General features: G+C 45.1%; 1 protein-coding gene across 1 annotated transcript in view; it reads right to left on the bottom strand.

Annotated features, from left to right (window-relative positions):
* Positions 1–22,216, bottom strand: part of Myo3b (myosin IIIB) — a 348,212-nt gene that overhangs the window by 30,114 nt on the left and 295,882 nt on the right. The window lies entirely within an intron of this gene.

Raw genomic sequence — 22,216 nt, 5'->3', positions numbered from 1 at the left:
ATCTGTACTAAGGAAAGATGGTGGTTGTTCCAATTAGTGTATACCACAGGAAAAATGAAGAAGAGAAAAGTATCATGGATATTTAAAGGTATTTAGAAAAATAATCTTTTGGGAAAAAGTTACTAGGTAAACGCATACATTGCAAGAATAGAAATTTTTTTCTTAAAAAGTATACTATTGGGTTTCTTTAAAAAATGCAATTTCCTAAAGATATTTTCTTTTATACTATATGGAAGATGGACAATACTTTTGATTTCATACAAAACAAGGGGGAGGCTTGTGTATGGTATTCTGGGGACAGTTAAAATGCCACAGGCCTTTCTTGGGTGCTAATTAGGAGGTGTGGTTCAGGGGTGGGAAGGTGGAGACACGGGGCAAAAGTGATTGCCAGGGTTTGGCGGTGACTTCTAAAAAGCCACTGTGGCTTCTGATGAGAAGCAGGTACTCAGACCCTGGCAGTGCATTCTCAATGAATCCCAAGAGGATACTGGAGAGGGATATTCAGGGTATGGTGGGTCTAACTTGAATCAAAGATAGACAACCTTGGCCAGAGGGAGACCAGCAGAAACAGGAAGTGAAAAGAGTCCAGGAGAAGAGCTGACCTTCCTTCCTGTGCTGGGGCCTGAAAAGGAAGACCAGACAAATCCCACCACCTAGCAGTGATTCACTCTGAAGAAAACCCAAGTTAGTAGACCAAGCCACTGCAACAGATTATTAAGCTGCACAGAAACAAGGAAGTGTCTGCCCTCAGAGCTCCCTATTCCTTATGTACAAGAGACGTTTCTCTGCCTCTTGGGAGACAAGACACAAAGAGAGATAATCACGAGCCATGGTGGCTGACTTATAGTATGGTCCCAGGTAAGCTCTACATCACTTTATGGTAGACCTCCCAAAAATACTTCAACCTAATCATTAAAAGCAGCTTAAAGGTGACTTTAAAAATAATAGAGATGGCTGGGCAGTGGTGGCTCACACCTTTAATCCCAGCACTTGGAAGGGCAGAGACCGGTGGGTCTCTGTGAGTTTGAGGCCAGCCTGGTCTACAGAGTAAGCTCCAGGACTGTTATGGATACACAGAGAAACCCTGTCTCAAACAAACAAACAAATAAGAAAAATGGGTGGGAAAGGTTTCCTTAAGAGACCGTAAGCAGGCACTTTAAAATACTGAGCTGACTGTATTAAAATAAAAAACAGAACATCGTACCCACTTCACAGTAAGTAGAGGCAAGCAAACAAGAGAAAGGAACTTGAACAGAATGGAAAAGCAATCGAGAAAGAAGTGGGAAAGATCTTTGGGATAACACACCTTTAACCGCAGCCCACTAGGGCTGATATGCCCAGGGTGTGTAAGCTTTTGAGAGAGGAGCGTTTACCATGAGCTCTCTCTCCGGGACTACCTATGTGCAGTGTCCAGAGCAGTCCTAACAGAATCACATGCTCCAGCTGGACTGCTCCCTTCTCCTGCATGCTGAGAAGACAGAACGGTGAGGATGTGACCAGTGCCCAGGACATGACAAATGGCTGAGAGGGACTTCAGAGAGTAGAAATGCAGGTGGATGGAAACGCTGGAGAGAGTGGATAGAGACATCAAAAGCTAGTGTTCAAGGCATGTAGCACTCCACTGTGTAAATACACGTGACCCCAAGGTCCTGCCTGGGGTGTGACAACACTTTAGTAAATGTGATTGAATTTAACCAGAGGCACGGCAAGCTGTGAGGCAAAGAGAAGGAGGTGAAACAGGTCCTGTCTTTAATAGAATTCACAACAGAAGTAAATGGTTGTCGTCTAGCCTACTAGCATCTTAGCTCCGGATAGAGGTGATTTTGTTCATTTCCCACAGCAGTGCTGGAGGACTACACCATCATTCCCACCGACAGACTCCTCTGCCCCAGCTCGCGTAACTCAGAAGTGGTGCTGATTCAGATTGGGCCATTTAACTCCAGGCCCCACTTTCTTACTGCTATACCTTGTTCCCTGGCCATCCCTTGTCAGAAAGTGGCCTCAGATGGCTTCGGTGGGCTTGGCTTTGTGGCCTACAGCTTCAAGCGTGGCTCTTACTTGAAGGCCCACAGCTCTGAATTCCCAGGTAGGATACTCATGTTCTGTGATGGCCACGAAGCATCAGGCGGATCTGGAAAGCCGGGAGACTTAAAAGGAAGAGCTGCCTCAAAATAAACGGTCTTTTCAGCCCTCTGCTCGCTCTAATCCTGTGTTCCAGTGACCAAAGTCGGCTGTTTATTCAGATGGAACGGGCCATGATGCCAAGTGCTGTCCATAGCAGGGGAATTTTTCGAGCCCCTTTGATGTCACATGCTTCCCAGGAACCCCCAGCCATGAGAAGGAGAGTCCCTTTGTGTTCACATCTCTAAACAGAACCATTTGAGAACACAGACCAAGAGACCTGGCCGGAGTGTGCTGTGCTTTCTCCAGGAGAGTGACTCACTGCTAATGTCTTCATTTTGGACACTTCAGTCGAACGTGAAACCATATGCTTTAAATTAAAAGCACACTAAGCGCATCACAAGTTTCTCAAGATGGTGCTTAAAGTCTGCTTTGGCATCTGTTGGTTGCCAACAGACCCATATGATCCTGTCATTAAACAACAAATATTTTCTGCAAAATCGTTCGTCTCAGCTCGTCCCCAAACACGAGCTGTGGTTATGGTGTTTAGATGCTATGTTAGGAAGTAGGTTTCACAACTAGCCCCATTTAGAATTGTTTGTTCCCTAATCCAGAGCCATCTCCATCTCTGTCTAGCGTCTCATTCTAACTCACTGTATAAGAATGCAAAAAAAATTTCTTTTTGAGCAACAAACAGTTGAAAAGCATGGCCTGAAATACAGATAGCAGAGCTGCCAATAACAGACACTATTCCATCTGCTTGGCCATGAGATTCCTCTACCTTGGAGTTCAAACCAGAATCTGTCTGTCTGATGGCCACGGCCGTCAGGAACCAACTGAGACCACTGCGCACAGCAAGAGATGTGTTGGAAGTCAGAAGTCAGGGACTCATGGGACTGACGGGAGAATGGAGAAACCAGCTTGTACAAGAGGCAGGATCCAAGATACCCCGAGGCCGCAGGTGATCAAAGCAGCCCTTGGAGCTGTTCGCCATCTTCCCATTTCCTCTACCATGATAGGGCATGGGCATGGCAGAGCCTCTTTCGTTAATTATTTAGTTAATGTATTCTTAACATTTACCCCGTGTGTGTGTGTGTGTGTGTGTGTGTGTGTGTGTGTGTGTGTGTCCATGCTTACATGTGTAAGTGCTCTTGGGAGCCAGAGGCCGACCTTGAGCGTCTTCGTCAATAGCTCCCTTATATTTTGAGCATTGCCTCTCATTGAATACGGGTGCGCAAGGTCATTGCCAGGAATCCTCCAGTCTCTGCCTCCCCAATGCTAGAGTTACAGCCACAGTTGTTAATGTTTGGCTTTTTACCTGGAGGCTGAAGCCCCTCCTCATGCTTGTGCAGCAAACACTTTACCTACTGAGCCATGTATTTCTTCAACCCCAGAGCCTCTGGGTCGCTCAGTACCAGTAAGACAGCCAGGAGAGCCCCCACCGCCAAGGGAAATGGGAAGTGGGGTGGCTAAGAGTGAAGCGAAGGGGCTACCCAAACGATTCACTGCTGTTTAGAATGGAGCTAAGCAGAAGAGTAGAGCCGTAGACAGCAAGCCAACTCCATGCAGGTTGAGAAGAGCGGAGGTGTCTGGTCCATTGTTAGCTGGAGCCCGCAATCGGCAGTCCTTTCCTGAAGGACTCCACCTTTACTTCTCAGCCTGGGGTGGTGACGTTGGCAAGAACAAGACTGCCCCAAACTGATTTACTAGGGAAGCAGTGTTCTAGAAAGGGGCCATTCCTCTTCCCATTAGAGGGCCTTCTCCTTGGAAGGCTGTGAGGTATGTAGAGAGGACAGTGGTGACAAAGAATCAGAAAAATCAAAGCGTTCTCCCCATGACCCTATGGGAAGCAGAGACCAGTTAGGATTAACAACCGCCTGGCCAAATCTAGTTCCATTAGGAAAACATGGGGCAAAGCTAAGGCACGTGGAGCAGTTAGAACTCCATGCTGCGTGATTCGTGCTATTCCGTGGGGCCCAATGAATGTAGGGAAAAGGTGGCACGGGTGTAGAGAAGACTGGAAAAGGCAAAGGTCACCGAAGAACTTCCAAGAAGGAAGCTAGGAAGGGTTCAGAGACTACAGCTATTACAGATCTGGGACCTGAAGGGGCAGATTTGGGGGATCTGGGGTGGGGAAACCCCCAAGATTGCTATGATGAGGCTTCTGGGACTGCCTGTAGTATTCCAACAAGCTCAGAATCACAAACAGGCCTAGTTGATCTCAGTGCAGTAAAGTGACATGTTGTTGAGCAATGTCCCACTGGCAACCATTCCTATAGGGGAAGGGAATTCCTATAGGAAGTGGGAGAGTCAGATTGCTAAATACCCTATACCCTTGGATGGGGGGTATATATTTAAAAATAGAGCGTGCACAGAAAGAGAATAATAGGAAGGTAGTGTAGTGGCCGAAAGGTTGGAAACACCTGACTGGTGATGTGACAGCATTTGGAAGACTGGCCACCAGAGTCCTCACAAAATGTTAACTGGACCAGCTGAACGAGGGCCAAGGATTGGTTGGGTAAGGAACACCCAGCAAAGCCTGGAAAATCCAGAGCAAAACTAACAATGGTTTTTGTTGTGTCACTTAGCTTACTTCTCTGAAGCTACGCCCAGCAACTTATCTCCCTAGTGGTCACAAGACCCCTCACCTGTCTGGCCCTCACTATTTAAGGTAGTTCTTTAGAATTGTAGCATTTTTAAAAACAGTTTCACCACATCAAAGGGTATTCTGTATGATCTGCACAAGTCTCTCTTCCCCACTATGACTACAAAATGGCGGCCATTGTTCAGATTGAGCAGAGACTGGCTCTTCAGTTACAGGGCTGACTTGCCTGAGATCTCATGGCTAGTGTCCTTTCTGGGTTACTTCCTATGTGGGTGTCATGCAACCTGGGACATGGTCCCATTCTTAACCCCACCCCTGCCTCTCAAGTAGAGCTGTAAAGGTTTACAAACACCTTGTCTGCCATGTCAGGATGTTCTGGCAAAGCAGACAGAAAAATAAAGGTCTGAATGCCTGGCTCATCAGCCAAGGGGTGTGTATGTGCTGGAGACCATACAGGCACTGGATAGGTATGGATGACCAGAGAAAAGTGAGGTGGAAAATGTTGGGGTAACCTTGTTCTCACATTGTGTGAAGGCGCGTCTCCACATAATCAATGGTTAATTTGGTATGCAGAGAGCTGAATGCTGGCAGGATTCTGGTGTTGCCATTTCCATGGCTCAATACCAGGTTTTCTATTTTGTAAATATTCACTCTTCCTCACCTGTCTACGGTAATCAAGAATGTATCAGAGATTGTCTCACTGCTGATTGGCTGTAATAAAGACCCAATGGCCAATAGCTGGGCAGGAGGAGGGAGAGAGAGAGAGAGAGAGAGAGAGAGAGAGAGAGAGAGAGAGAGAGAAGGAGGAGGAGGAGGAGGAGGAGGAGGAGGAGGAGGAGGAGGAGGAGGAGGAGGAGGAGGAGAGGGGTAGGTAGAGGTAGAGGTGGAGGGGTGAGGGAGAGGGCAGAAGGGAGAAGGGAGAGAGAGAGGGAAGAGAGAGAGAGAGGAAGGGGAGGTGGAAGGGGAAGGGAGGAGAGGAGAGGGAGAGGAGAGGAGGGAGAGGGAAGGAGAGGGAGAGGAGAGGGAGAGGAGAGGGAGAGGGAGAGGGAGAGAGGAGAGGGAGGGAGGGGAGAGGGAGAGGGAGAGGGGAGAGGGAGAGGAGAGGAGAGGAGCTGGGTTGAGAGAAAAGGAAAAGCAGGAGATTGGCCACAGGTGAATGGATGGACCAGAGTGAAGCAGAGAGGTAGACCTAGCCATGTCGCGCCAGGATTAGCCAGGTTAGGCTAGACAGCTGACTGGGAGACTGCCCTATTTAAGAGGTCTAACCTTTAAAATATTAAAAACAAAAACAAAACAAACAGAAAACCCTCTGTGTCATTGTTTATACCACTGACTGGCCCGGAAGTCCCACTATAGGAAGTCCTGCCTGGAAGGGTGGGAGGGAAGCACAGCTGGAGTTGGAACTTCGGGATTGGGTTGTGGTAAGGTTTCCTCGAACCACCACCGATGGGTACTTAGGATCTTCTGTCCTCAGAGCAATAATTTCATACCACGATGATAGGCATCCTGTTGCTTATTTCCCCCAACCCATGGCTAAAATCCCCATTTCCTATTAGGAAACATGCTAGATATTTGATTGCAGGAACACGTCAATATTTTCCCCCAATGCACGCAATGCTGACATTCAAAACAGAACAGTCTAGAAGGTGACTTCTAGACTGCAGTGACTTAAATGATGTCACCTGGATTTTACCCCTTTTGCTGGCCCTGTATCCCCTCATCTACACTGTTCGTCTTTCAGTTCTGCCATTCCATGTACAGTGGCCAGTGGCCATATTTGCTTCTACCTCTTACTACCTTTTTTTTTTTTTTCTGGATAAGCCAGTAGCTATAGATGTGGTGGGGCAGGGAAACGTGACTTGTGGGTAAGAGGTATCCAGGCATGAAGTCCTGGCTGGCCAGGCAAGGCACCTGCTCTATGCTGGGCCACTCATGGTGGCTGGGGGGTGGGGGTGGGGAATTGTGCATGCAGAGCAGGCCTGGGTGCATGCTCTCCAAGCTTCAGCTAGTGTTCTGTGTATCATAATCTCCCACATGTGTACATTTTTTTAAGGAAAGGGAGGTGACCCAATGTGAGAAGGAGAGGTAGGGAACACTGTGCTGGCCACCAGCGGTGTTGGTGACACTGTCGTTACGGATATCAGATGGTAGGACATCAGTGAGCTCCAAGATCCAGTATGGATTCCTCATGAGAAATGGTCAGGTGCCTCACAGTACAGGGAAATCTCACTCCTGACCAATGGCCACTAGGGTGCAGGTTAGTGATGGCTGGAAACAAACAGCAGAGTCTGCACCATGATCGAGTGTGTGGGGTCCACAGAAGATGTGCAGATCTCTTACAATTACGAGATACTTCGTGACATATTGTAAGCGGCCTTAGTTTCCTCAGAGAATAACATTCCAGGAATAGCATCTCTCCCTCCTAGTCTCCAGCTCTTGCTAGGAGGCGAGAGTCAATGCAAGTTGATATTCATGTCTGCTCAACTGTGTGGTGAGCTATTGTACATTCCCATGCTAATGTGCCCATGGGGTTAGAGTCAGATGACTCATGTAAGCCTTGTGATTCTGAGTAAGTAATTTTGAGTTATGGCACCCCAGTTTTCTCACAGAGATAGGACTTTATTGGAAACTGATGAGAGGTTTGATCATTAATATATTCAAATAGTCAGAAATACTTTTTGGCCACATACCATAACTGTGTGATGTACAGCAATAATACATCATTACATAGAATAGACATGACCCCTGTCCTAAGGCACCCATGCTCAGTAAGGATGACAGGGAAAAGGAAAAAAATATTTTAAAAGATCCTGATACATAGTAGGTACTCAAGAAAGACAGCCTTCCCCTCCAATCTTACCTCTTACTGCTAAGGTTGGAATAGCTGTTTGTGTAAAAGTTACATGTTAAGACATAAAGATTTGAGTAATATTATTAAGAAATAAGGGCCATTGGGAGGTGACTGGGTCCTAAAAACATGATTAGGGTCCTTACAGAAAGGAATGTTCCCCTTTAGCTCTAACACATGAAGACACATAACACAAACCACCATCTACAAGGAATGAGCCCCCACCAGATCCCAGATCTACTGAAGTCTTCATCTCCAATCCCAAGCCTCCATAATTTAAAGCAATACATCTGTTGTTTTTTTTTAAATAATTACCAAAGCTAAAAGACATTTTATTATAGCACCCAACCCGGATGGAGATATTCATCTTACCCTACAATGACAGTGTCTCTTAGTTTCTCCAAATGTCACTCTTTTGGGATTTTATTGAAAGTTTTGGGGAGATTTGCTGATGTTTTTTTCTCTTCTCCAAATTTTACAAACCTTCTGCTCCCATCCTCCTGCACCCAAGGTAGAGGTCTGCAGACTGTCACCTGACTCCTGTGTCGTGCAAGGGCATGAAGTCTCATTATCACTGTCCGGCTGGCTCTATGCCATCCATCTCACCCCAACTGTACCCAGTCTGAAGTATCTTCAAAGAGCTCCATTATCCTCAGGGCACGTGCACAAGTTAGTTTGCCACACACAAAAGACTGTGTGATGGCTCAGCCCAGGGGTGGCACTATTAGAAGGTGTGGCCCTGTTGGAGTAGGTGTGTCATTGTATGCGAGGGCTTTAAGACCCTCATCCTAGCTGCCTGGAAGCCAGTCTCCTCCTAGCAGCCTTCAGACGAGGATGGAGAACTCTCAGCTCCTCCCACACCATGCCTGCCTGGATGCTGCCATGCTCCCACTTTGATGATGATGGACTGAACCTCTGAACCTGTAAGCCAGCTCCAGTTACATGTTGTCCTTCTAAGAGTTGCCTTGGTCATGGCATCTGTTCACAGCAGTAAAAACCTAAGACAGTAGGGTCCTGGTGAAAACTTCGAATTCAGACTGAGTCAAGTGAACCCCAGCACTGGCTGTGATGTGGGACTACCTTTGGCCCCACTCTCCACATCCACGAGAGAGTGTGAGCAGACTATTACTACAGGGATACTGTGAAGATTGTGTAAAATGACCCACAGTGGATGCAAGTAAGTGTGTGTGTGTGTGTGTGTGTGTGTGTGTGTGTGTGTGTGTGTGTGTATGGGGGATGTGCTTCCTATATTTTATGTAGTACTTGAGTTGAGAAGTGACCACAGGGTAACAGTAGACCTAAGGGGCTTCTGCTGGGAAGGAAAGTGTCTGCAGCTGTTCCAGAGCTCTGCTCAGGTCCTGTGTGATTTGATAGAGTCTGCCCCTAACACTGGTGTGTTACTGCCAAGTTCTATAGATACATGATTCTTTTAGCAGAAGGCTGGGTAAGAGACAGTAAGAAAGGTCACCAGCAGGCTTGGTGGCCTTCGGCCAACTATAGGCTCAGGACTTCAGTTCTGGTTCTGTGAAACAACGTTCGTCCCAGACCATTTTACATTCTGAAACTGTGTGATTCCGGGGCTGAAAGTAAGGGTGAATTTGCCAACTTTGTGTGCTTGCGTGGGGTGTATGCCTTTGCTATGGCTCCACTCTCCCTCCCAAGTGACACTTGTGAACTAAGGAGTGTATTGTCCAACCTTTGTTTTCTGTCCCTTAACTTGTTTTTGAAGAAAACCTCCTTTGTGCATGGAGATGTGGAAAGGTGTGGCTTTCAACTCAACATCACTTTGGTGGTTTTGATTTTCATCTCAGAGAAAGTAGTTTGAACTTGTTTTAACACGGTCGTGAGAAATACTAGCCCCCTGTGCCGTCAACACAGAGACCCAAGAGTCAGAGGCTTCCTGGGAATGTGTCTTTGTCAAGGTCTAAAATTGCAGACACATATTGATACTGCACAAGCTCTTAAGTCCACAGGAATCGCTGGTGTTCAGTTAACCAATGGAAAACCTCATTTCATGATCATGTCAATAAATTTTCCTAAGGAAAGAAAAACAAAACTGTATCTATGCCTGAGGCTACTGTAAAAAACAAGTTGTAACTAGGGAGAGGGAAATAGTAATGTTCTCAAGGGCTCTGTTTGCTAATGTTCACTGCTAATGATGGAGAGCAAATGTAGCATCCAAGCGTTTTCCTCCTATCAGCCCATACATTAGACACACATTAGTGTATACCCACCCCATACTGGTGTATATGCACATTCAAGCACTTGTATTCCCAACTGCTGTTAAATATACACAAAAGATTATGTAAGCAAAGGAACAGATACACATGTGTCACACACACACACACACACACACACACACACACACACATCCTTTTCCTTTTGAGTTCCCTATATTTAATGAATGGTTACAGTAAACACTACAAAATGCCCAGTTTTAGATATATTTTGGCCAAGCTAATTCAGAGGTAAATCCCCTGTGGCTTTCTGTTAGGGAGAAGGTTAATTTCTTACTATTGTATTAGTACAAATTCAAGAAAATATTTTTAAAAGACCAGGCTGTCACAATTGCACAGGCAGGTCTGAGAGGCTACTGATCACAGTTGGCTGGGTCACACCTTTATGTCACAAAGTTGACCCTTTAAAGTTTTTCTCTTTGTTGGCACTGGACTGACTTGGCACAATACAAAAACCAACGCACTTAATTTGCTACACAAAAAAAAAAAATCTACCCAAACAGTTATAAAGCATTTGTTCAAGGAGTTTGTCCTCACAAACTTAAATATTTAGATAATCTCCTGTCAAAGTAGCAGTTCCCAGAAGAACTGTGTTCTGTGACCTTGCCAAGACATTTGATTTTGACATAAAAATAATTTCATTAAATCTTAGCTTTAGCTTAATCCGATTTAGATTTGATTCAGAGCCATTGATAATTAAGGTTCATGGGCACGAAACCGAAGGTCTGGTGTGGCTTGGTAAGGGCGTCAGGATCTCTGACAGCAAACCTCCCCTTTGACCTGCAGCCAAGGGCAGAAAGACTTTGGCGTGATCTTTCCATCTCACACAAAAAGAAAAATATTGAGCACATATTTGGGTCACGTATTTCTGTTGCCAGAGAAATAAAAGATAGCAAAACAACTTTTAGAAGCACACACAAGGGGCACGACTTTTGCTTTTATGTAACGTACCAGTTCCACGTTGTAATTGCTGAATATTTTCTAAATTAAGAGCCCATGTGGTGAGCGGGTGCACCCAAAAAGATAATCGGAAAAACGTCAGCATTAACATACGGTCTGAAGTAAAAACACATAAATCACGTTGCAAGGCTCAGGCTGCCCGAAAGATCACTGCTCTCTGCCTTGGGTCTCAGTTGAGTCTGGTGCAAAAGGATCGGGTTTGTAATCTTCTCGTTGGAATATAAAGGCGGCCCCAACAAAGTCACAAAGTCACACGGGACAGGAGAATTAGGAGTTTCAAGTTACCCTCAGCGAGCTGGAGGCTAGCCTGGTCTCCATGAGATGCTGTATCAAAAACGAACGAACTAACCAAGCCAAATACATAGAGAGGCGCTGCTGGATTATACTAGAATTGTGTGCATGTGTGTATGTACTTATATGTACATGACATATAATATTCATATAATATATTATAACTTAAGCAAATAGAAATGTATGTGGTTTATAATCTAGAAGCTGGTCATTTGTGGCACTGGCATCTACCTAGCAACTGGCTAACCCATAGCAAGAGGCAGAACCAATAGGATACCAGCTCATGTCTCAGTCCCTCTTTTTTTTTAAGACCGAGCCTCATGAATCCGAAGTGGACTCCCAGCTTGCGACGTAGCCAAGACTGAGCTTGACCTTCTGATCTTCCTGCCTTCCACGGCTAAGTGCTGAGATTGCTAGCACGTGCCAGCACACTCGGTTCAAGTGCTGCTCCGGACCAAACCTGTGCTTCATGCACACTAGGCAGCCACCCTACCTGAGCCACACACTCAACCTTCCTTTTAAAAGCCATTGGTACCATGGTAACCTCCCACCCTCATGACTTTATCCAATTCTGATCACCCCAACCAAAGGGACCTTCCTCCAAATATCACTACTATATGAATTAGTGGGCCAAGTGGCCAGCATATAAAATTGGTGTATGCAGTGGGCTGAGGAGGAAGGCCGAGGGGGATCCATTCACACAACAATGCCTAGACCAGGCTACTGTACATAACCGCTATACCTAAAGCTGTCCGCTCCTCTCACAGATGTCACAAGGGGGCCAGTCTAGAGAATGCCCAGGCTCTGCATGACTGCGTCACCTCCTAGAAGCAGGGAAACAACGTGCCCAGCGAGAGCGTCAGTGTGGGGACTGAGGCAGGCTGCAGGGCCCAGCAGAGCGCTCCTCCGAACCACTTCATCCTTGGCTTTCCACGAGCAGCCAGGGAGGGAGCAGAAACAGTTGGGGTCTCCTGTATAAGAAAGACACATTCCAGTGACACCTAAGGCTCTTGTTAGCTCGGGAGGCAAAGAAGTCCCAGGAATAATATGCCATTCACGGGGCTGCATTCTTCTGGGTAGTAGAGACACTTGTGACCTGAGGCCATGATGCAATGTATGCCTAAGGCTTCGTTGTCAGGATTCCTCCCTGTGAGTGATTTTCAATCTCGGCTGAATATGAGAATCCACTGGGGAGTCTTAAAAGAATCCCGAAGCCGGGCCACACCCCAGAATGACTACGTTAGTACGTCTGGAGGTGAGAGCAGGCTGTAAGTCCTCTTCACAGGCCCCTTGGGGATCTCAGGGCCCAACTTTAAGTTCCTCTGATGGGAGGGATGGGTAGAAGCCCAGACTGAGGATCTCAGGAGATAACACCAGCAGTGTAGAAATGGTCTTGGATCAGCTGACTATTGAAAGTGGTCCAGATTCCTAGGGTACAGTTATCTAGTGTCCACTGAAAATTTATTTCTGTTTTCCTCCTCAGAGTCTAATCAAAGGCAGAAAGTCTAAAAATAGCTCTGCAGCAGCAGCTGGTTCAGCTGGCGGTGATGTTGGGAGCTCTAAGTCGCCATTTAAGCTTACTGCCCTCTCCCTTTGAAATACTATAACTATTGGGAATCAAACTGCAGATCGATAAAAGGTGGCGGTGACTGTGTCACTGAGTGTGAAAGGTCCGGACCCACAGCAGCTCCCTGGAGTACTCTCCAGGACGCAGGGGGGCTCTATGTGGCATCTGAGGGATGCTTAAGTGGGAACGGCCAGCACAGATGGCTGAGGAGAATGCAGGTCCGTAAAGGAATGACAAGAGATATGCCTTCCACATTAATTTATAACCGTCCTTCATCTCCGCAGGCTCGTTTAATAAGTTATGCATAAATCATACGAGAGATCGTTAAAGCAACCGGTTCACAGTGCTGACTAATTGGTAAATAAATACTTGATGAGTTGCACAGATTCTGTTTTCCTTTTTAAAAGAGAAGAAAAACAGGGGGACCTTTACTTCTAGCTGAAGTAGAGACATCCAGACCTCACTCAGTTCCACTTTAGACATTTCTAAGGATTCGGAAAGGGGTAGTGAGGTACACCCTATAACCTAGGGCCTTGTGGAAGAAGCCTGGTTCCTTATGAATCATCTAACATGAAAGAAAGATTCAGATTTATTTAATTATCCTGATGCCTGGTAGCATGTAGAGAATTTATTCTAAACCTACATGTTACTGCACATCTGTTTGGATTCATCAGCTTGGCATTGTGTAAACACAACTGTAGATGGAAGGAAAAAGACAGACGGGGAAGAGTGTGTATCTATGTTTATGTTTATATCTTTGTCGTGACGTTTTTGCATACAAAAAGCTTGCTTTCCGGGCTGAGTTTTTTTTTAAAGTTTCTGCTATCTATGAATATAAAACACTGTTCACCTTTCCTGTGAGACGCAAGTTTAGGATGCTCTAGGGCATGCCCCTGCGGCCAGGGAAGGATGATGCCCCCTCCTTAGTAAGACATTGCTTGATCAAATGGACAGTATATAGAACACTTAGTTTCGTTGGAAGAATAGAGTGCAATGCTCAAGAAAGCTTGCTGTTATTTACTACGCACAGACGGTCCTTGTACCACGTTCGATTTTTCACAGGGTAATGCAATTCTAGCAGCAACCGAGTCCTGAGAGCACAGGCCTGGGTCCATACCTGTGCAGAGGACAGTGGCCTCAGGCAGGGGCAGGGCAGGGCAAGGTAAACTCAGAAATGATGGCAGTGCTCAAAGAGGACAGAGGAAGAAGGCTCATCCAAAGGGCAGCAATCCCAGCTTCAGGACTCCAGGCAGAGGCTAAGATCTCTTCCGTGAGCATTTCCTTCTGACCAACACTTGGTGGGGACCAGAGATAGAACCAAACTTGGTCTCTGCTCTCACAATGGGTCAGTCTATTCAGTAGAGGACACAAGTGACAGTTCCATACACAAATACTAGAGTCAAATTAAAGTACCTTGGGATATGGGACCTGAACTCAGAGGTCAGCCAGGGGTAAGGCTGCTATTGGGACCATCTAGGATTTAGCATTCCAGGACCAAAGCTTCAACACAATGTTATCTCTGTCTCCTTCCCCAGCCTCTCTGTGAGTGCTGTGTATGTACATGGTATATGTGTGTCTGTGTGTGTGGGTACATGTCCAGAGGAGGATGTCAAATGTCCTCCTCTGAAACTCTTCACCTTATTCCTTTGAACCCGGAGCTAAGCTGGTGGCCAACAAGCCCTAGCAGCACTTGTGTATCTTCCCTCGGTGCTGGGATTAAAGATATGGGTGACCACACTCACCTTTTTATGTGGTTTGGGGATTTGAACTTAGTTCCTCACGCTTGAGCAACAGTCACTCTACTAGAACTATGTCCTCACAAAGCAACAGCACATCAAAGAACCTTTGCCCTTGTAAAGACTTTTCTCTTCTTGAGAAATGGTTATAAGGTAGTTTAATCAGTCAATATGCTATCTTCCACACCTGTCTATCCTGGGCTAATAATTTTATAATAGATTAAGATAATCTTCTGCTTGAATCTCACTTAGAAGGGAGAGGTAGAGGACATCTCCAGGACGTGACAGAGACTTGGGCTAAGGGAGGCACCCAAGATTCAATAGGGGTGACCTTAGCCATGGCTCACAGCATTGGGCATATGGAATCTGAAGAGGCCACCTCCTGTAGCCATGGAGGAACCTCAGGGGAGTGATAAAGACACTAACCCATCCACAAAACTTTTGACCCAAAAATCATCCTACAAGAAATGTAGGGATGGGAATGGAGCAGAGACTGAAGGAATAGCCAGCCAATAATGGGCCCAACTTGAGACCCATCCCATGAGCAAGCACCAATCCCTGACATTATTAATGATACTCTGCTATTCTCTATTAATCTATACTCTAGCATGGCTGTCCTCTGAGAAGCTCCACCCAGCAGCTGACCACACAGATGCAGAGACCCACAGACAAACAGTAGATGGGAACTTGGGGGCCCTTATTGAAGAATAGGGGTAGGGATTGCAACCTGAAGGGGATAAGAACTCTACAGGAAGATCAATAGTCAACTAACCTGAACCCTTGGGGCTCCCAGAGACTGAACCACCAACCAAAGAGCATACATGGGTTAACCTAGGCCTCCTGTACATATATAGCAGATGTGCACTTGGTCTCAAACCTGTAATAAATGGAGCAAGGGATATCGTAAAATCTGTTGTTTGTATGTGGGATATGATCTTCTAGCTGGGCTGCCTTGTCTGGCTTCAGTGGGAGAGGATGTGCCGAGCAGTGAGTGGGAGGTAAAGTAAATAAGTAAAAAGAAAGAAGAAGATCTTCAATGTTGGTAACTGTTTTAACACTTGCCTCGTGGTACCTTTCTATTTTATGGGTTTATTAAAATTGTCATAGAAGGCTCCTGCCTGAAAGGATGGTTCATTAACATATGCTACCATCATCCAAGGTGCCACGTTATTATCTATGTGTTGTTATTGCAAACATTAGCTTTTATAATAGATCAGAGGCTAAGTTGACAAATTAACGTGGTGAGAGTTGACTCGACTTTTGCACAGGAGCGCTGGGCATTCACAAGATGGACCACAGCTGAAGGGGTCCCTCCCCAACATCTAGTTAGTTCCCAGCCCCTTAATAAGCATACAGCCTGAGGAGAAACGGTGTAAAGAGCTTGCAGTGGTTTTCCTACAGCTTTCCGGCCGGCAGCTGTCTCTACCTGCTGACTGCCCAGAGCCGGTACTGGCTACGGTTTCTACAGAAGCAGTGTCTGGAGTTTTCCACTTACCAGGGAAATGGATAAAGAATAATTTAACAAATATTACTTTCTACCACTGAGCAATAATTCTTTGTGTGGTCGAATTTTACTCAGGCTTGTAATGAACTCTTAGACCCAGCTATGAACTTCTTTATAATTTTTTTTAAACTAGCGAGAGGACCCTCTCCCCTTCCGCAGTTGACTTTTCCTTGATTCTGCTCAGGTATCCCATCCTTCTCCATTCTCCAATCACCTCAGCCTGTCTTCAGCAAGAATCTTATAAGTTTGGTCACTCTTACTGCTGACTTAACTTAGGACATTCCATCCACCGAATCTTAGCCTGGTCTTTGGCTGCACAGTTTCACGGTTCATGCTGTATGCAGAGTTGAGCCCACTCTCTCCTCCGCTGCAAGATCCTGTTAGGAGGGGTCCTCACACCTATTGTGATAGCCCTGAGTAAAGTCACCTTTAATAGATATCTTGTAATAGTTTTTTTAAAATCAACAAGCTTCATTAAGGGATCATGGAGAAATGCCTTTAGTGTAAGACCCACCCCTCCCTTGCCTATCTCTCACAGCCAGGGATTCACAATCTTTTAGGATGTCCTCTGCATCAATGCCTACCTCTAGGCTCCTGCCTGAGGCTCCTGCCCCAGCTTCCTTCAGAGATGGACCTGAGAGTTGGAAGCTGAAGTAAACCCTTTCCTCCCCAAGTTGCTTTTTGTTGTGTTGCTTATCAAAGCAATGGAAACCTTCACTGAGACCATATTGCTATATTGTACATGACTAGACTTTTAAAAATATTGAATCATCCTTGAAGTTCTGCAAAAAAAAAAAACCTACTTGATCATAATGAATTTGTGTATATACCACTGAATTTTACCTATGAGTACTTCTCACAGGACCTTTCCTTAGGGCTCAGCTTGGTTTATTCTTTCGAGTAGGCAGCCTTGGCGAGGGCTCCAGCTTTCACTAAGTTATGCAAAGAATCCTGGCTGACAGAGCTAAGTACTCGTTCTGTGGTACTGTCACAGCCAGTGTGCCATCATTGTTCTGCTAGTCATAGCAGCCCAGGCAATTGTCTATGCAGGAAAAGCCAAGCCGGTCACAAATGCTTATTCTTTAAGATTTGTGAGTGTGTGTGTGTGTGTGTGTGTGTGTGTGTGTGTGTGTGTGTGTATCTGTGATGGTTTGTATATGCTTGGCTCAGGGGATGGCATTATTAGAAGGTGTGTCACTGTGGGTGTTGACTTTAAGACCCTCATCCTAGCTGCCTGAAAGTGAGTATTCTACAAGCAGCCTTCAGATGAAGATGTAGAACTCTCAGCTCCTCCTGCACCATGCTCCCTGGATGCTGCCATATTTCTACCTTGATGATACTGGACTAAACCTCTGAATCTGTAATCCAGATGCAATTAAATGTTGTCCTTGATAAAACTTGCCTTGGCCATGGTGTCTGTTCACGGCAGTAAAACCCTAAGTAAGACAGTGTCTATCTATCAACCATCTATCTACTCAACTGTCTGTCTGTCTGTCATCTAGCTAGCTAGCTATCCATCTTGAGCTATATAGGATAACAAGTTTTAGCACTCACAGATTGAGTTCCTTTTATTCATCCTTAGGAACAGTAGCTAAATTTCTGCAATAGTAGAGATCTGAATGCATGTGGTATTGTCCAATATTATGCGGGAAATAATCAGAATTGGTAATATTCTGAATAGCAGAAGCCATGTATGTTTTGTGGCCCACCAATTCCCTTCGAGAAGTATATACTTCAGAAAACTATATATTTTCTACGTAAGGGTACATATCTAAGAGCATCCTTATACTAGCAAAAACCCTGAGCGCCCTGAGTACCAGGGAGAAGGAGGATCGTGCATTGTATTCTCATCGTTGATGCATGGATGATACATCTAACAGCATGGGCAAATACAGAAACTGTTCAAAAGAAAACAAAACAAACCCTACAGAAGCCTGGGGTGGTGCATGACTCCTAGCTCTTGGAAGGTAGAAGCAGGCAGATTTCTGTGTGTTTGAGAAGCCTGGTTTATCTACACAGTGAGTTCTAGGTCAGACAGTGCTAGCTAGTGACGCTCGGTCTCAAATAAATAGAGAAACCCCTAACCTCTGAAGAATGACAGATACATTCTGCACCCATGCCAAGTTTAACATATATACCCTTTGTGCTTTGATATATGGAACTTCTGATGCTTATACAACTTTATAGACCCTCTTTAACAATATACAATTAACAGTTAAATATTATTTTTTAATAACAACCCCAACAAATTAAAAAAAAAAAAAAGAGCTGGCTATTTTAATTAGGGTATCTGTCGCTGTGTTAAAATACTGTGACCGAAAGCAACTTAGGGAAGAAAGTGTTTATTTTACTTACACTTTCATACCACTGTCAAATCATCAAAGGAAGTCAAGGCAGAAAGTTAGCATAGGTATCTGGAGGCAAAAACTGAAGCAGAGGCCATGGAGGAATATTGCTTTCTGGCTTGCTTCTCCATGGCTTGCTCAATCTGCTTTCTTTCTGCATCAGGGATCACCTGTCTGGGATTAACGCCACCCACAGTGGGCATAGGTCTTCCCACAGCAGTCCTCCGTCAAGAAAATGCCCTACAGACTTGCCTATGGGCCACTCTGTTGGGGGCATTTTCTTAATTGAAGCTCTCTGTTCCCAAATAATTCCAGCTTATTTCAAGTTGACATAAAACCAGTCAATACATTGGCAAACACAACAAGCAATAAAATCAGCAATGTAAGCAAGGTGTGGCAGCACATGCCTGTAGTTCCAGTGCTTGGGATGTAAGCAGGACTTCAAGGCTTGGCTAACATGAAATCCTGTCTCAAAGAAACAGCAGAACAAAAACCTCAAATGAAAGGAAAGCAATGTAACATTGTTATCCATTGGGTATAACTTTCCAACACTATTTCCTTTATATTTATTAGATACGTTTTTACTTTATTTTGATACTTTTTATACAGAGTAACAAAGTAGTTTCCTCTTTTCTTTAATCTTTAGTCAAGAAATTTAGGGGGGAAAAGGGTACTTGAGAAAAGTTCCTTTAAGCATCACAACTCCTGCTGGTTATGCCCAACATAGTATGTGTTGAGTCTCTCTGGATACTCTGGGCTTTAGCCCCTAGGAAAGGAGTAGATGGATCTTTCTCAAATGATCCTGGACCACCTAGGAAGCTATGAAGGAAGTCCAGTGGCTGCTTTTAGGCATGTATGGGAATTAAGCCTCCAGCCTGTGGCCATGACAATTCTCAACCTTGTGGAGAGCACAAGATTCCTTAGTTTGGGGTTTAACTGTCTTCTACCTAATATTTAGAGAAGCCCAAAACAGGATAGTGATTGTTACAGGATAAGGGACAGTAGATAGTATTAGGTCAGCAGAATGTGTCAGTCTCAACAATTTCATTAGGAAAACTGAAGGAATTATGTTCTATTTCATGGGTATTTTTGTATTTTTTTCCTCCAGATATATGATGTTTTCATAATTATGTTTAAAAAAATCAGGGCTGGGGACGTGGCTCCGTTGGTTGCATTCAGGAAACTCTGGATTTAAGCTATGGCACCCCATGCATTAGGAGTGGTGACCCTCCCCTGTAATCAGGAAGTAGAGCAGGGCAATCCACTGTTTGGGACACGCTCAACAACACAGTGAGTGTGCGACCAACCTGGGAGACCTGAGATCAAAAGGCAAACAGTGAATGAATGAATAAATAAACTAAAGCCACAGGCCCACTTTTGGGTTTGTAACTGGCAGCCCCATCGGGTCAAAGGTCTCATCCAAAGAAAGCACTGGGCTGCAGATCATACACCCATGGCTGAGCCTGGTAGCTTTGCTCTTTGCTAAGCCACGGTTTCTCCACTTTACAAACCACACAACTGATCTCTAGATTTTGATTACGTTTGTGTGAAGAGTTGCTCTATAGCAAGGCGCCCAACAGATAGGCGGAACTGTCCAATCCTGTCCAGAACTTTCACTTGGTCCAGGATCTGTAGACTTGCAGGAGTACAAATTCCTTAAAACCAGAACTTGTGGGGTTGGGGATTTGGCTCAGTGGTAGAGCGCTTGCCTGGGAAGCGCAAGGCCCCGGGTTCGGTCCCCAGCTCCGAAAAAAAAGAAAAAAACAAAACAAAACAAAACAAAACAACAACAACAACAAAAAAAAACCAGAACTTGTTGCTCCTGGTGCTGTAAAGAGTGTTGGTGACTAAGACATTTTTCCAAGAAAATTTTCAACACTTTGGAGCTACTGTTGTTAAAGACTCAAGTTTTGGCTTCTAGGGAACAAGCCCCCTAGGGAACACGACCATAGAACAGCTACCACTCTGCCAGTGTTGGGATTACAGGTGTGGGCCACCAGAGGTTAAATCCAGAGCTTTCCGAATGCCACCAACTGAGCCATGTCCTCAGACCCGACTTTTCTAAAGACATAATTATGAAAACTTCATATACCTAGAAAAAGAAAAGCTACACACACACACACACACACACACACACACACACACACACACACACACCCTGCACCACATACTACCCAGGAAATAGACCATAACTGCTCCAGGGGCAACATATTTCTTGGGCACATCTGCTCATTAAAGCTTCTCTCAAGTAAGAAGTAGAAATATCTTATCATATTTTTATTAAAAATATACTGGTTTTTAAGCAATATATTCTCTTTATGGTTTCCCTGCCCCATACTCCTCCCAGTTTCTCAGCATCTCCCCATCCATCCAGATCTACATCCTTTCTGCCTCTCTTTAAAAAAAAAATAGGCATCAAAGGAATAATAATAAAAATAAAGTAAGTACAATAAGATAACTGGGATATGACAAAACAATGAAACAGGCAACAGGGCCAAAGGAAAAATCCCCAGAAATGCATTCAGGTGAGGAGACACACACGTTGGCACACATAAGAATCTCATAAGAACCCAAGACCGGAAGCCATAGCATATGTACAAAGGATGTGTAAGGTTGGGAAAAAATGATTTTATGTTATGAGAAGAACCTCCAGTAATGCTGTTGAGATTGAATTGGTCATCAACCGCTGGGCAGGCAGCTTACCCCTAAGAGTGGTTTGTATCCCTCGTGAGAATCCCTTGGAGAACACTCATTTTTCATTTGCCGTCAATTGGAGATAGCTTCTGGGATGGTGTGTGTGTGTGTGTGTGTGTGTGTGTGTGTGTGTGTGTGTGTATGTGTGTGTGTCCAGAGAGCTAGCAGTGTTTCAGCATTTAATTCAGAGAAACAGTCCAAAGTATCAATAGCACAGCACCTATACTAACAGCAGGGTAGTCAACACATATTTTAACAGAGTATAAATCTTGCCCGTGCAAATTAGGTCAGTAATTCGGAGGTGCACTCTGTGTATAGGAGGTGCTTTTGAAACACTTCAGCAGGAATGCACACTAGTTTCTAATACCCACTGGCTGGGAATTACTTTGAACCTTTACTTAAAACAAAACTTTACAGAAGCAGAGAACAGGAAGCTTCTGACACAGAGCAGCTGTTCTTTTTTAAAGTCAGGGCTCAATCCTCTCGACTGCGCTTCAGAAAGTGGATGTAATCAAAGGGAATCTAGCGGGTCACCCTGTGTCTACCCCACCCTCTCGGCGTTAAGTCCCCCCGACATCCCTGTACTGAGAACAGGAGGCTGCAGTGGCAGCTTGCCTGTGCTTTGTGCGCCTCCTGCCTCGTCCCAGTGAACCTGGACGCCAACACTGGGGAGCAGCAGTGTGCTCCCAAACAAGTGTGCTTGTTTGTGCAACCTTTGACAGCCTATTTCACATATTTCCACAACATTAAGAAGCGCTTGCCTGCGCGCATGCGTACACAAGCACACACGCCAAGACATATAGTCTCACGTGCCCTCAGTTCTAGGACACTTTGTAATGCGAGTAGGATTTTTCTTTTCACATTTCAGAAATGTGGGGGTTCTCAGGAGTATTTGATGTCAGGAGGGCGCTCCAGGCAGTGGCAGACACTTCAGTTCGAATTGAAGGAGCTCTGAGGACCTGGGAAGAGGAGCTAATGAAATACTTCCTTAGTTAAAGTCACTTAAGGGGAAGGAGCCCTCTGAAATGTAGGATTCCATTTCAAAGGGGGCAGCAATGTTAAGCACGACTGTACTCTGAAGGGGAGAGGGAACCTATCACCTCCCCCGGAAACTCACACTTAAGATCTTCAACCTACTACCACTGATGGAGTTGCTGACTCACAGATGTCTAGCCATCCTTCATAAATCTAGAGGCCAAAGAAACCTTGTTTTCACGGGAGAGGTAACAAAGTCAAAAGAAAATGGTTACTCTTTGTCCTCTTTAACATTAACCAGCTGAAGCTGACAAGATAGCTCAGAGGGTTAAA

The sequence above is a fragment of the Rattus rattus genome, chromosome 5 (assembly GCF_011064425.1).
Source record: "Rattus rattus isolate New Zealand chromosome 5, Rrattus_CSIRO_v1, whole genome shotgun sequence".
Lineage (NCBI taxonomy): Eukaryota > Metazoa > Chordata > Mammalia > Rodentia > Muridae > Rattus > Rattus rattus.
Note: the sequence above shows the minus strand (reverse complement) of the source record. Positions and strands in the feature narration are given on the sequence as shown.